Below are 16,119 nucleotides of genomic sequence, written 5' to 3' on the forward strand. Positions count from 1 at the left end.
TCCCGCTCCTGTGTGGCAGGGACCATGCTCATCGAGATGAGAGGGGACCCAGAGGACTGGTGATGCAGAAGTTTGGTGCCTGCGTGAGCAGGGGCAAGACTCCGTCAACCCACAGGAGATTTCTTCAGGATTTTCAGTGCAGGGCGAAGGCAGACAGCCCTCAGAGCATGCACCACCAGGAAGCAGTCGAGAAAGCCGGCAGGATTAGGCGCTACAAGGTTGCTGGTAGTCGTCTTGCTACTTTGTTGCTGTTTTGCAGGCGTCCTGGAGCAGTTAGCGGTCGATCCTTGGCAGAAGTCGAAGGTAGAAGTGCAGAGGAACTCTGGTGAGCTCTTGCATTCAGAATCTGAGGAATAGCCCAGAGGAGAGACCCTAAATAACCAGAAAAGGAGGATTGGCTACTGAGATAGGAGGCTTGGCTACTGAAAGAGGTAAGCACCTAACAGGAGGGGTCTCTGATGTCACCTGCTGGCACTGGCCACTCAGAGCTGTCCCTTGTGCCCCAGCACCGCTGAATCCAAGAGAGGTCTGGGACACACTGGAGGAGCTCTGGGCACCTCCCCTGGAAGTTGCAGGTCCAGGGAGTGGTCACTCCCCTTTCCTTTGTCCAGGTTCACACCAGAGCAGGGCTGGGGGATCCCTGAACCGGTGTGGACTGGATTATGCAGAGATGGGCACCATCTGTGCCCATCAAAGCATTTCCAGAGGCTGGGGGAAGCTACTCCTCCCCAGCCCTTCACACCCATTTCCAAAGGGAGAGGGTGTAACACCCTCTCTCAGAGGAAATACTTTGTTCTGCCTTCCTGAGACTGGGCTGCCCAGACCCCAGGAGGGCAGAAACCTGCCTGAGGGGTTGGCAGCAGCAGCTGCAGTGGAGACCCCTAAAAGGCAGTTTGGCAGTACCCGGGTTCTGTGCTAGAGACCCAGGGGATCATAGAATTGTCCCCCCAATACCAGAATGGTATTGGGGTGACAATTCCATGATCTTAGACATGTTACATGGCCATGTTCGGAGTTATCATTGTGACGCTACATATAGGTATTGACCTATACATAGTGCACACGTCTAATGGTGTCCCTGCACTCACAAAGTTCGGGGAAATTGCCCTGAACGATGTGTGGGCACCTTGGCTAGTGCCAGGGTGCCCTCACACTAAGTAACTTTGCATAATATATAGGTGACTTAAGTTACTTAAGCGCAGTGAAAATGGCTGTGAAATAACGTGGATGTTATTTCACGCAGGCTGCAGTGGCAGGCCTGTGTAAGAATTGCCTAAGCTCCCTATGGGTGGCAAAAGAAATGCTGCAGCCCATAGGGATCTCCTGGAACCCCAATACCCTGGGTACCTAGTTACCACATACTAGGGAATTAGAAGGGTGTTCCAGTGTGCCAATCAGAATTGGTAAAATTAGTCACTAGCCTGCAGTGACAATTTTAAAAGCAGAGAGAGCATAAACATTGAGGTTCTGGTTAGCAGAGCCTCAGTGATACAGTTAGGCACCACACAGGGAACACATCTAGGGCATACTTTATGAGCACTGGGGTCCTGGCTAGGAGGATCCCAGTGACAGGCAAAAACATACATGCAGATGAGTAAAAATGGGGGTAACATGCCAGGCAAGATGGTACTTTCCTACAATCTCCAATGGGCTCTTCCTCAGATAACGACTTGCAAGAATCCAGCATGACTCCTCTGCACTTTTCTCTTCGACTTCTGCTAAGGATCGCCTGCTGACTGCTCCAGGTCGCCTGCAAAACTGCAACAAAGTAGCCAGAAGACTACCAGTGACATTGTAGCACCTAATCCTGCCCGCTTTCTCAACTGTTTCCTGGTGGTGCATGCTCGGGGGCTGCCTGTCTTCACCCTGCACTGGAAGCCATGAAGAAATCTCCTGTGGGTCAACGGAATCTTCCCCCTGTTTCAGCAGGCACCAAACTTCAGCGTCACCGGTACTCTGGTTCCCCTCTCATCCTCACGAGCGTGACCCCTGGCACACAGGTAGTGGACCCAAGTGACCCAGACTGTCCAGTGGTCCAACTGTCCAAATTTGGAGGAGGTAAGTCCTTGCCTACCCCCTCCAGACAGTAATTCTGTGTGCTGTGTGAACTGCAGCTACAAGGGCTTCTGTGCACATTTCCAAGAAATCCTGCATGCACAGCCGTGCCTAGGTCCAGCACTCCGTCCTGCGATGCTCAGCTCCCTGAGTTGATCTCCGGTGTTGTAGGACCTCTCTTTGCAGTGTTGAGACAACCGCCGTGTTCAGACTTCTTGAACCTATGTTCAAGGACTTCTGCGGGTGCTTCCTTCTTGTCCGTGGGCTCTCTATGTTGCTGAGGGACCCCTCTGTCCCCTCTCCCAAGTGGCCGCATCCTGGTCCTTCATGGGCCCAGGCAGCACCTTTTTTCTCCAACCGCGACTCTTGCAGCTACCAGGGCTTGTTTGCCGTATTTTGCCAAGGAAACAACTCTGCATCCCCCAGCACACCGTGGGACATCTTCTGCATGAAGAAGAACTTCCTACCTCCTTTCGTTTTTGCAAAACATACAGCTTCTTTCAAACGGAGGCAGTCACTTTGCACCTTCATCTGGGGTTTAGTGGGCTCCTGCCCCCCTGGACACTTTCGCGACTCTTGGACTTGGTTCCCTTCCTTTGCAGGTCTTCAGGTCCAGGAATCCATCTTCAGTGCTTTGCAGTCTGTTGGGGTCCTTGCAAAATCCTCTATCACAACTTTAGTGTGTTCTTAGGGAAATAGTAGTACTTTACTCCTATTTTCCAGGGTCTTCGGGTGGGGTCTCCCTTACACCCTTAGGCCCGTATTTATACTTTTTTTAGCGCCACATTTGCGCCGCTTTTTGACGCAAAACGGTGCAAACCTACAAAATACAATGGCATTTTGCAAGTTTGCGCCGTTTTTGCGTCAAAAAACGGCGCAAATGCGGCGCAAAAAAAGTATAAATACGGGCCTTAGTGTTTTCTTACACTCCCAGTGTCATAGTTTGGACTCTTGCTCTGGGCAAGACTGCTGGTTAAAGGATGACAGTACTTTTGTTTGTAGGCAACTATACCTTTCCTACAACAAGTCGCAACTGTTGTCCCAACCTTACCGGCTCACTAGCAACACCTCACCAGAAACACAATAGTAAAAGGTGATTTGTGTCAGCCTTTACGCATGGACTCGAGAATAAGACATCTCAGGGAGTGTCATGGTTAAACGGAGATTACCCCTTTCTCACAGATATATCATGTCTCATACAAACACAGGCAATGACAAAGATGCAGTAAAGTTTCAATAGTTTTTATTCAACATAACTGCAATTTTCGATACGTTGCATGGGCTGCAATGATTAGGATAATGAATAATGCAAGAAACAGAATTGTGAAGACAAGAGTCATTATTACAAAGACCCCCACCATCTTGCAATGCATAGGAAAGACATATGAGATGTAGTATGCCCTCATACCCTAATGTGAAAGGCCTAACCTCCTACCTAAAGGAGAGCTGGGTTTGTTAAACCTAATCTGCCAATGCCATGTCCATGAGAGGAGCCCCCAACCCTTGTTAACTTGGAATGAGGTCTCTATCTCAGGCTCCGCAGGGACACGAAGACTGGGTCAGCGTCAAGACGACTGCAGCATCGATATCAGCGATGGTGGTGATGCCCTCTGGTCGGAATCCCTCTGATTATCTGTCTAAAGTTCGATGTACTTATACAGATCTACAAGGACCCATGACGTAGGTGTGTTCCCAACCAATAGATAACAGACATGCTTGGAACGGCAATTAATATAAACAATCCCTCGAACGTATAGAGAGGGAAAATCCCTAAGTGTGAACACCTACTGTTTGTTTGTCTTTGGTGCTTGATCTTGACGCCTTAGCGCAGTGACAGTGATAATATAACTCATAACATATGGCCTAACTATAAACAAGGCAGCCATCTTAGAAGAATTAAATAATTAAATGTGCTAAGACAGAGCAGGCTAAGTAGGTTAAAAGTCACTAGGTGACGGGGGCACGAGTCTGCAAGCCAGAGGCTGAGCTTACTCCTGTTATCCCATTAAAACGAACTAGGATTCACTAGACCCTCCCCTTTGCCGTAACAGTTATGACGAAGGTACAGGAACCCAAATGCTAAAATTGCTCTGAACTAAAAAGCTAAAAGCATAAAAAGAAGCTAAAAAAATCTTTAAAATATGTTAAAAAGATATTAAAAACAAGTCTGCTAAAAACACATACAAAGATGTTAATGTCAACCATGACAAGCACAGCGTACCAAAGCAAGTTAATTGAAGTGCACAATTTTTAAACGGGAATGGCAAGTCAAATCATCAAATTATGTGCTGTACGTATGATCTTGAAGAGTGTCATCGAAGTCACCAACCAAGGACCTAAGAAATGAGTCAACATCATCTGATGTAAAATCGAGTGCAGGGCGGATAAACGGATCCACAGAGCAGTAGTGAGCAGTATTTCCTGGTGTAACGTTATCCGTTGCAGTGTCCTCATCCGTGGTAGATCTTAAAATGGAAGGCTCATAGGTGGCCTCGCGGAGCAACCTCAGACCTCAGTCTCAAGGGGCATGACTGTGTATGAACCCTCATCAGGGACATCAGCAGTGCGTGGCCCACAGGAGATGTGGTGCAACAGCAAGACAGACCATAGGCAGATGTTTAAAGAGACACCATATGCAGCGGAAGACTGGTTGTACGCACCAGAGAAGGGGCCGAAATGACAACGACCAGTCATGCTCCAATTCCACCAGCAAGGGTGCACCGAAGATCCGAACCATGCGTTCACGGCACAGTGGATTTGGTGGGAGCGGCTCCATTGCTCTGCGTTGCTGGAAAGAAATAACCACTGCGAATCAAAAGAAATAGCAGTAGTAGTCCGCCAATCAAAGCCAAAATAATTGGAAAGCCACCAAACACACTTGAAAAGAGCGAGTGGATGGCCGACTGGATGACTCCGAAGACAGTCTGGAAGATGGATACGAAACCAGACCTGACAGCCTTAAAGAAGTGAACAATCCCAGTAGTGCTTGAAGCATTAACTATTCTGGATACCAGTTCTCCAAAGTGCTTGGGGAAGTTGGTATTTAATAGGGATTGTATCTCGGCTGATGATCTCGCAATCTGGAGAGCATACGTCTCTTTTGCGGATGTCAAGGTGACCTGTTTTTGAAACGATAGGGCCTTTAGCCTGCTCAGCTTGTCATAGTTTACATTAATAGTATGTATGTGGGGCCACATGTCAGATACTTTTATCTCTCATGTGGGGGGAAACAAAACATGTCCGCAACACGTAACAACCTTCGAGACCGAGATTGCGTAGGCAATTCCTGGTCGCATGCTGCAACAGCTTTGATCGTTCAGTACCATATAACTTCCATTGGAAAGTACATGAAAGACCGAGCGAATCAAAGGGACGGGAGTACTCTTCAACAAAAAGGCCTAATTTGCGACCCCCACATTACAAAGACCGTGAAAAGACACCTGTTTGCATATCATAGAATGAGGAACAGCAGTCTCAAATTCGCTTCCGCTAAGAAAGACCTCTGTTTCGCTGTTCAGACATTTGTAGTCAAAGGGCAACTCCCACTCTTCCTTAATATAGCTATGTCCTAGTTGTTCGTACCTTCCCACTGCAAGATGTTTCAGGCAGCTTGAAACACGAAAGGTCAAAATCGGTAAACTAATCATGCCATGTAAGAGCCAGATAGTTGAAGGACTCTCTGCTACTGTGAAGGGAAACTTATCAAACCTCTCTACGTGAAGCATGGTGAAACTATCCTCCCTTTTAGCCATTGTCTGTTGTTCCTTGGAAAAATTAAAAGCAGTGAAGAATTCACTCCCATTAATATACATCCATGGAATACGGCAATTTTTCAGTGAATGTAGTGTCCAACCCAGCTGCATGATGGAAAGCAGCTGTGTTTTCCCATGATGTAACCGGCACAAGTCTGTCTGAGTGATATCAATAGCAGACGACACTATATTTGATAGTGAATATATCCTGTTGGACAGTGTATTCATGCTATTGTCGACAACAGCTAATGTTTTTTCTAAATTTTCTTTATCCAATTGCCTTAAACGCGCAGCAGCCTCAATCTGGGAAAGTTTCCAAATTTCATTGTACATAGCATATAAAAACCTTTTCGAGCGCTGTTACCTAGGACCCAGCAGAAAATCCTGCAAGTCTACATCTTCGGAAAGAGTGTTCAGGTGTTTCCTAACTGCGGCTAATGTGTTGGTCTGTACCCATTGCTGGCACAGCTTACCCACACTGTTGTGGGGGTGATTCTAACCCTGGCGGTCGGTGTTAAAGCGGCGGCCAACCCGCCAACAGGCTGGTGGTAAAAAAAATGGGATTCTGAGCCTGGCGGGAACCGCCAACACAGACAGCCACCTTAACACTCCGACCGCCACGGCGGTACAAACAAACAGTGCGGCGGTCACCGCCAACAGACAGGCGGCAGACAATGTACTGCCCACACTATTACAACTCACCAATACGCCACCTTTTCCGGGGCGGGAGCACCGCCGATAAAAACACGGCGGAAACAGACTACGGACGGGAAAACGCTCACCACTACGCACTCCAGGAGGAAGGAGGACAGCATGGAACCCGAATTAAACATCCTACCTGCTCTCGTCTACCTTCTCATCTACCACGAGTACGAAGTCCGGCGCAGACGACAACGGTGAGTACTGCACCTACGACACACGGGAGGGGGAGGACGAAAGGTTACGGGCACACACATATGCGACCCCCCCTCCCCCCCCCAACTATGTACTCACCAATGCAGAGCACCAAGTCACAGTGACACCACCCAAACACCCCTGAAAAATGCTAGGACATAATCATATTTGGAATAAATATTTATGTACCAAAAAGCTCCAGAACATTATCGTACAACCATGAAAGATATTCACAACAAAACTAATGACATACACATCAGTGTATAACTGAAGTACCAAGTCCTGCACATCCTACGAATTCAGCATGTCCGTGGGCCAAAGTCTTGAGAAATAAGGGCAAAGCCCACACAGGAGACCTGAGTCCTTTGGAGAGAACACTGCAGGGGCATCAGATGTAAAAACTACAGGCACCTCAGGGGGAAGGGAAGGGGGGGGCACCACAGCCACATGAGTCCACGACGCCAGATCCACGAGGAGCCACCATGCCCACTGGACCATCCTGGGGAGTGCAAAGCCACAGTCTCTCAATGTCTCTACAGTGGGTGGGCTGCCCACTGGACCATCCTGGGGAGTGCAAAGCCACAGTCTCTCAATGTCTCTACAGTGGGTGGGCTGCCCACTGGACCATCCTGGGGAGTGCAAAGCCACAGTCCATCAGGTGGATGACAGTCTCCACTGGTCAAGGAGGAGGCATGGTGGGCACAGTGAACCATAAACGGTGCTTGAGACGGCGGTGCCCAGCGGAGCGGTGCTTGAGAGGAAGGGCCCAGCGGAGCGGTGCTTGAGAGGAAGGGCCCAGCGGAGCGGTGCTTGAGACGCCGGTGCCCAGCGGAGCAGTGCTTGAGAGGAAGGGCCCAGCGGAGCGGTGCTTGAGACGCCGGTGCCCAGCGGAGCGGTGCTTGAGAGGAAGGGCCCAGCGGAGCGGTGCTTGAGACGCCGGTGCCCAGCGGAGCGGTGCTTGAGAGGAAGGGCCCAGCGGAGCGGTGCTTGAGACGGCGGTGCCCAGCGGAGCGGTGCTTGAGAGGAAGGGCCCAGCGGAGCGGTGCTTGAGAGGAAGGGCCCAGCGGAGCGGTGCTTCAGAGGAAGGGCCCAGCGGAGCGGTGCTTGAGACGCCGGTGCCCAGCGGAGCGGTGCTTGAGGGGAAGGGCCCAGCGGAGCGGTGCTTGAGACGCCGGTGCCCAGCGGAGCGGTGCTTGAGAGGAAGGGCCCAGCGGAGCGGTGCTTGAGACAGCGGTGCCCAGCGGAGCGGTGCTTGAGAGGAAGGGCCCAGCGGAGCGGTGCTTGAGAGGAAGGGCCCAGCGGAGCGGTGCTTCAGAGGAAGGGCCCAGCGGAGCGGTGCTTCAGAGGAAGGGCCCAGCGGAGCGGTGCTTGAGACGGCGGTGCCCAGCGGAGCGGTGCTTGAGAGGAAGGGCCCAGCGGAGCGGTGCTTGAGAGGAAGGGCCCAGCGGAGCGGTGCTTGAGACGCCGGTGCCCAGCGGAGCGGTGCTTGAGAGGAAGGGCCCAGCGGAGCGGTGCTTGAGACGGCGGTGCCCAGCGGAGCGGTGCTTGAGACGGCGGGGCCCTGTTCAGCGGTGCTCTTCTGCACCGCGGGCCCTGTTCAGCGGTGCTCTTCTCCACGGCGGGGCCCTGTTCAGCGGTGCCTATCTCCACGGCGGGCCCTGTTCAGCGGTGCTCTTCTCCACGGCGGGGCCCTGTTCAGCGGTGCCTATCTCCACGGCGGGCCCTGTTCAGCGGTGCTCTTCTGCACCGTGGGCCCTGTTCAGCGGTGCTCTCCTCCACGGCGGGGCCCTGTTCAGCGGTGCTCTTCTGCACCACGGGCCCTGTTCAGCGGTGCTCATCCAGCAGGTCAAGGGAGCCAGACCTGGCCTGGACCCCCTGCTTAGTCGCCCTCGGACCGTGACGTTTCTGGACCCTTCGGGGACGGACTCCTGGCCTCCTTAGTGTCCTCCTTCCCAGCTGGGATGTGGCATGTGGGGTCCACCTTCTCTGCGCTCCTGCTGCCCTTCCGCTCCTTTGATGGGGCTCTCGGGCCCTTGCCTCCCCTACATGGTGTGGGTGGTGAAGTGGCCGCACATTGCTCCTTGGGGGCAGCCCTGTCGGTCCTCGCATGGCGGCCCTTGTTTTTGCGGGTCCTCTTGCCGGGGGGGGGCTGGACGTGTCCTTGCTGCTGATCGATGTGTCACTGCTGGCAAAGGGTGGGCTCCAGAACCCAGGCACAACAGTGACACCCGAAGCTGGGCTGGTGGTGGCTGCGGTGCTCTTGGGACTCTTTGAAGATGGATGGGGGAGCTCATCGGGGGGAAAGAGGTTAAGGTTAGCAAGGAAAAGTTTTTTAGGGCCAAGGTAAAGGGTAGGAGAAGTGGAGATGGAAGTGGAGGTAGAGGAGGTGGTTGTAGGAGAGTCAGGTGTGCTGTCATTGGGTGAAGGTGCTGGTGCTGTAGGCTGTCGTGAGGTGGATGGCTGTTGGGTGGGTGTCTGCCTGCGTTTGTGTGTCTTGGAAGAGGGGGTGACAGACACAGTGGGAGAGGACACAGGGGACGTGTAAATGGCAGTGGGGGTGGTGACTGCACGAGTGTGGACTGTCCTGGAGGGTGAGGTGGTGATGGAAGCACTGGCTGATGTTGGGGTGCATGCAGGTGTGAGTGTAGACGTCACAGGGAGGGAGGAGGGAGACGAGGAGGAGGGGGACACAGGGGTGGCAGTGGCTGTTGGCATGTCTGCATCTGGGTGTTGCTTGGGTGAGTGTTTGTGGGATCTGTGGTGCTTGTGTTTGGATGAGCTGCTCTTGGGTGTTGAGGTGTGTGCAGGCTGGTCTGATGGTGTGGATGGGATAGGCTGAGGAACAGGAGACAGAGAAAGGCTGGAGGCAGTAAGAAGAGGGAGGCTGGAAACAGGGACAATGGCTGCCGTCAGTGCTGAGGCCAGAGCAGTGAACGCTCGTTGATGGGCAGCCTGACCCGAATGAATGCCCTCCAGGTACTCATTGCTCTGTTGCACCTCCCTTTGCACACCCTGGATGGCATTCAAAAGGGTCGTCTGCCCAACAATGAGCGTCCTTATCAGGTCAATGAGCTCCGCACTGAGGGCAGCAGGGGCAACAGGGCAGGGGCTGAGGTGCCTGGGGCGAAGGAGACGCGCGCCTTCCTGGGCGAACCGGCACGGAGCGAAGACTGAGGGGCTGCTGGGAGGGCGGGGCTGGTGCGCTGGGTGGCGGCTGTACCTGTAGAGGCGGGGGGCACGGATGTTGCCACCACCCCTAGGGAGCTCCCATCCGAGGACGTGTCGCTTTCGCTGCTCTCACCAGCGGTCCCCGTCGTGGTGCTCCCCTCGCCCTCCGGATCACTGGTGCCCTCGGTGTCTGTTCCTGGGCCCACCGGGGCCTTGTGTCCTGCAGCTCCCTCGTGCTCCGATGCCAAATCTCCTCCGCCTGATGATGCTAATGCACACATGCACAAGAAGATGAAGAGAAAGGGTGGGGGGAGAAAAAAGAAGACCAGGTTGAGTGCATGCAATGTCAACACCGTTGGCGGAGAGGACAGACACAGATGCCTAATGCACTAAGCCGCGCATTCGGGGTACACTACTCAGTACTACTGACTAAGACAACAGGCCAAGAGACGTCAAACGCGCACATGGGAGATGCTGGACCTTCAATGGCTGTACTTGTCACCCTACCGAGGTGGGGGCCGGGGGCACAGGGCCATGCCTAAGGGAGAGGACTACACTACAGAAAGCGCCCTGGCCTAATGTCACCAACAGCCCTCCTCCCCCACCCAGACGCCTCCACTGCGCAGAAAGATAGGAGAATGTGCTGATACTCACCCCCTTGTGTCTGCTGTGATGTCTTAAAGCGCCCATCCAATTCAGGGTAGGCCACCGCCAGGATCCGGGACATCAGGGGGGTCATGGTGGGACTGGCACCCCTCCTAGGTTGGGAGGCCATCCCCAGCAGTGTTTCTGCGGTCTTCCTTGTTCCGCGGCGGATGTCCTCCCACCTCTTGCGGCAGTGGGTGCCCCGTCTGTTGTGGACCCCCAAGTTCCGGACTTCCTTGGCGATGGCACGCCAAATCTCGATCTTCTGATGGGCGCTGACCTATTTGACATGTACAGGGTGGAAAGGAGGAAATCATCAATGACCTGCATGTTAGATGTAATTGGCCCCCCCCACCCACTTTGCCATATGGCACATGCTCTCATCTGTCGGGCGTTGCACTCCTCATTCGCCCCCCACCCCACAAACTTACATCCACCCCAATCCACACAGGCATAGCCCATTCCATGTGCACCCGGTGTACTCACTTGTTGGTCTGGAGGACCGTAGAGTAGCGCATACTGGGGGAGGACCCCATCCACGAGCTTCTCCAACTCTTCAGACGTGAAGGCAGGGGCCCTTTCCCCAGTCGCAGCAGCCATTGTATCTTCCAGACCGAGGTCACAGCAGCACTTGCAGTATAGGTCCTCTCCTGTGGATGATCAGGTCTCGAGTGATTAAGCAGATAGAAAATGGCGGTCACGCCCGCGGCGGTGCGTACCGCGGCGGTGCGTACCGCGACCGCCGGCGCACTTCGTCATTGGCTCCTGAAACCCATAGGCTTCAATGTTAACCAATGCGGCTTTGCGCCACGGTCTTCGACCGCCTACCGCCACGGTGTGCCCCGCCAGCGCATTGACCTCACATCCCATTGTCCCACTTCACAGGTCAGGCAGCCGCCATTTCAAGGGCCTACATGGCTTAATTTTGACTGCGACACACAGGCCTAGGCCTTGCATTGCCACACATACACGCCTTTCAACCCATTGCCATTCTTTAACTGTGCAAGCTGTCTGTACGTACCTGTGGTTTGGCTGACTCTGTGCTCCATGTTGTCCTTCCTAGGCACCGTCGGCTGGGACTTGCGATGAGAAGGAGGAATCCTCGCGTGTACCGACCGCTGGTGGACCTGTCGACAATGGAAGAACGCCATATAATACTTCGATACAGACTTGACCGTGCCACTATCCATGAACTGTGTGCCCAGCTGGAGCCAGCCCTGATGTCCCCCATCCGCCAACCCACAGGGATTCCCCCTCTGGTGCAGGTTTTGTCAGTCCTCCATTTTTTGGCCAGTGGGTCATTCCAGACCACAGTGGCCATGTCATCTGGAATGTCTCAGCCTATGTTTTCTAAGATTTTGAGCAGAGTGTTGTCTGCCCTGATGAAACTCATGCGGAGCTACATCATTTTCCCCGAGGAGGGTGACTTGCTTACAGTGAAGGGTGATTTCTATGCCCTTGGACATATCCCCAACATCATTGGTGCCATTGATGGGACCCATGTGGCTTTGGTACCCCCAAAAGACGATGAGCAGGTGTACCGAAACAGAAAAAATTATCATTCGATGAATGTCCAGGTGGTCTGTTTGGCTGACCAGTACATCTCCCATGTAAATGCCAAGTTCCCAGAGTCAGTGCATGACGCGTATGTGATGCGAAATAGCAGCATCCCCTATGTGATGGAGCAGCTACAGAGACAACGTGTGTGGCTAATAGGTGACTCTGGTTACCCCAACCTGCCGTGGCTACTGACCCCAGTGAGGAATCCCCGGACAAGGGCAGAGGAACGCTACAATGAGGCCCATGGGCGTACTAGGAGGGTGATTGAGCGAACCTTTGGCCTCCTGAAGGCCAGGTTTAGGTACCTGCATATGACAGGTGGATCCCTAATGTACTCACCAAAGAAGGTGTGCCATATCATCGTGGCGTGCTGTATGCTTCACAACCTGGCTTTGCGACGCCAGGTGCCTTTCCTGCAGGAGGATGGTCCAGATGGTGGAAGACTCAGAGGACGACACAGACAATAGGGACAGAGTGATACAACAGTATTTCCAGTAACACCCAGGTAAGAATCACCCACGCCATTTCCCAATTGCTTCTAGCCTCCTGCATCTGTACTTTCTGTAGTTCCCACCAGATATTTTTGGGTAATTTTTGATTTTCCCTTCCCTTCTCAGTGCTGTATGACGTAGTGCCTGACTTCTGCTTGGTTTGCCCATGAACTACAGCGTATTGACATTGGTATGTTGTCATCACTAATTGACAGAACAGATATTGAACAGTAATATGTAATACATTTGCTAATAATACAGCATGACTCCAAACTGATTTGTGTGCAATATTTGATTTATTTACAGGGCTAGATATTGGTACATGTGATTCTAAGGGTGATGGGTGGGGGTGGAGTAATGTCCATGGCAGAGTCCAGTTCTCAGTCTCACAGGTGCATTGTCCTTTTGCCTGTGGAAGGATGGAGCAGAGGCAGTTCATGGTTGGACAGGGTGGCAATGTGGGACAGTGGGAAGAGTTCAGGGGGTATGTCCTGCTGGCGGGGGTCTTGACATCCTACTCTGTCTTTTTTTTGGATCTCAGGCTCCTCTTACGGGGTGGTTGTTCTTCAGCAGGAGGTGGGGTTCTGGTGGCCTGCCGTGGTGTTGGGGCCTCCTGTCCACTAGCGCCGGTGGAGGTGGTAGGCTGTTCCTGGTCCGGGCTAGTGACAGGGGCCCTGTGTGGTGCCACATGGTCCCGCAACGCGTCTTCTATCCTGTTGAGGGCCAGGACGATGGTCCCCATTGCGGTCCCGATGATTCTCAGCTCCTCCCTGAACCCCATGTAGCGTTCCTCCTGCTGTGCCTGGATCTCAGTGAACCTGGCCAGTACCGTCGCCATCGTTTCTTGGGAGTGGTGGTATGCCCCCATGATGGTGGTGAGGGCCTCTTGGAGAGTGGGTTCCCTGGGCCTCTCCTCCCCCCCCTGTCGCACAGCAGCCCTCCGAGCTGCCCGGTTTCCCCCGGCCTCTGTCCCCTGGACGGTGTGCCCGCTACCACTGCCCCCAGGTCCCTGTTGTTGTTGGGGTGTTGGGTTAGCCTGGGTGCCCTGTAGTGGCAGACACACCGCTGATTGAGCTGTCCTAGAGACAGAGGCATGGGCCCGCTGGGTGGGAGCTGTGCTGGTGTTGGCAGAGGGGGTCGGGTCTGGTGTGGCCTGTGGCTGCCTGAGGGGAACCGACTGCCCAGAAGTCTCCGATGGTCCGGGCTGGTCATCAGGTTCACTGTCGACAGAGCTGCTATCCTCAGTGTGGGCCTGTTCCGGTGGTGGGATGGACACTTCTGGACCCTCCTGGCTGGTGTGTTGTCGTTCGGGTCCTGCATGGGGTAAGAGAGTTTGGTTATTGTTTCTGTGTGTGCAATAGCGTGCGTGTTATGGGTGCCCTTGTCCCCCAGTGCAGGCATTCCCTTGAGGGAGGTGTTGTGAGGGTAGTTAGTGGGGGGGGGGGTTTAGTGCAGTGGTCATGCTTAGGTGATGGGTGCCCATGATTTGTGTTGGCATGCAGGAGTTGGTGTTGGGATGGGTGGGTTGTGCTGGTGAGACATTGTCAGGGAGGATGTGTGCTGGGGGGTTGGGGGTGAGGGTGGGGGTGTGGGTTGGCATGCTGGTGGGGTGGGGGGGATATAGTAGTTGAGATGGGACTTACCAGAGTCCATTCCTCCGGCTACTCCAGCGAGGCCCTGAGGATGCAGGATGTTCAAGACCTCTTGCTCCCACGATATAAATTCGGGAGGGGTGGGTGGGGGTCCGCCGCCAGTCTTCTGGACCGCGATGTTGTGCCTGGAGACCATCGATTGGACCTTCCCCCGTAGGTCGTTCCATCTTTTGCGGATGTCCTCCCTATTCCTGGGATGCTGTCCCACCGCGTTGACCCTGTCCACGATCCGCTGCCATAGCTCCGCCTTCCTGGCTATACTGGTGTGCTGCACCTGCGAGCCGAAGAGCTGGGGTTCCACTCTTAGGATTTCCTCCACCATGACCCGGAGTTCTTGGTCCGAAAAGCGTGGGTGCCTTTGGGGTGCCATGGGGTGGTGTGGGTGAGGTGTGGGGTGGTGTATGTGATGAGGAGTATGTTGGTGAGTGGTGTTTTGTGCTACTATGTGGTGTGTGTGATGGTGTAGTGTGCCTCAGTGTGTCTTGCTATGGATTGTCTGCTGTGTCTCTCTCTCCTTCTCTCAGTAATTATGGTCGCAGGGGTTTGTGGGTGATGTGGGTGTGTGTTTTATAGTTGGTTGATTGTGTGGGAGTGGTGTGTGTATGTGTATCAGGTGTGTGTATTTCGAATTGTCCAATGTGGCTGTGTTTTGGTGATGTGTGTGTATTCTGACCGCGGCGGTGTGTAGCGCCAATGGAATACCGAGTTTGAATGACCGCCGTGTGGATTCGTGGGTCGTAATTGCATGGGCGTATTTCTGTTGGCGTGACGGTGGAGGTTTGGTCATCTCCAGTTTATCGCTGCCCGCAGATGTGGCGGGCTGCAGTGGAGGACGGATTTTTGGAGGTTTGGCCGTTGTGGGTCAGAATGACCGTGGTGGTTGACCGCGGCCGCGGCGGTGGTATGGCGGTCTTATGACCGGCGGTAAGGGCATTTTACCGCCGAGGTCAGAATGACCCCCTGTATGTTGTAATTATACCTGTATGTTGACCAGATACAAAGCGAGGGTCTGGCCTGTTAATTGGAAAAACCCCCTGAAGAGTTCAAAAAACGCGCTTGACACCCATTAGTGTCAGTGGGCCATATTAACCACTCGCCGGGACTAGAAAGCGAAGAATTATAAGTACCAGCCTTAAACATTGCATCTAGCTTGTCCTCGGTGATATGGAGGAAGTATTGCCCATCTTTAAACTTTGCCGGGGTGGGGATACTGGGCGTGTTTAAGTCTTTCATTTTTGCTAACCCCAGACAGGATGTCTGCTGAATTGTGTCATGCCCAGAAAAGTATGTACATTTATCACTATAGTACTTTGGGCTCCCCACCAGTGGTGTAGAACAGTGTTCCCACTGTGTGTAGTTTAATACTGGCCTGTATCTAGTGGCACAGTGTAGGTAGTAATGTCCCCAATTATTATAACAGAATATTTCCCCATAGTTCATTGTATGTTCATATACATCATCACTTTAGAAAGCGGAATAGTCCTTCATTTCAGTTAGCATGGAATCAACTGTTTGGACATCCCAACCATCAGAGACAACATCATGGGTAATCACATCAGTCATTGAAATTTTGAACACGTATGGTATTTGAATAATTTCAGTAGGCCTGTATATATTGAATGGAACTTTGTCCCACACAATCCCATCAGAAATTGGTATTGCTGTAATATTTACAGGGGACAAGTCTATCCGGACCTTATGTGAAGAATGATGTGGTGTTAAAACTTCATCAACAGGCTCCACAGAGGAGCCATCAGGAATATAGTGACCATTTATGAGCAAAAAGAAAACAGTCACAAAACCAATCCATAAAAATAATGCAAAAAATGTCAAACAGAACCATAAATAGTTCCATGGGTATTTGAAATAGTTCTTTTTAAGCCATTGATACAGCTTACTACT

The sequence above is a fragment of the Pleurodeles waltl genome, chromosome 5 (genome assembly GCF_031143425.1).
Source record: "Pleurodeles waltl isolate 20211129_DDA chromosome 5, aPleWal1.hap1.20221129, whole genome shotgun sequence".
NCBI classification, from domain to species: Eukaryota; Metazoa; Chordata; class Amphibia; order Caudata; family Salamandridae; genus Pleurodeles; species Pleurodeles waltl.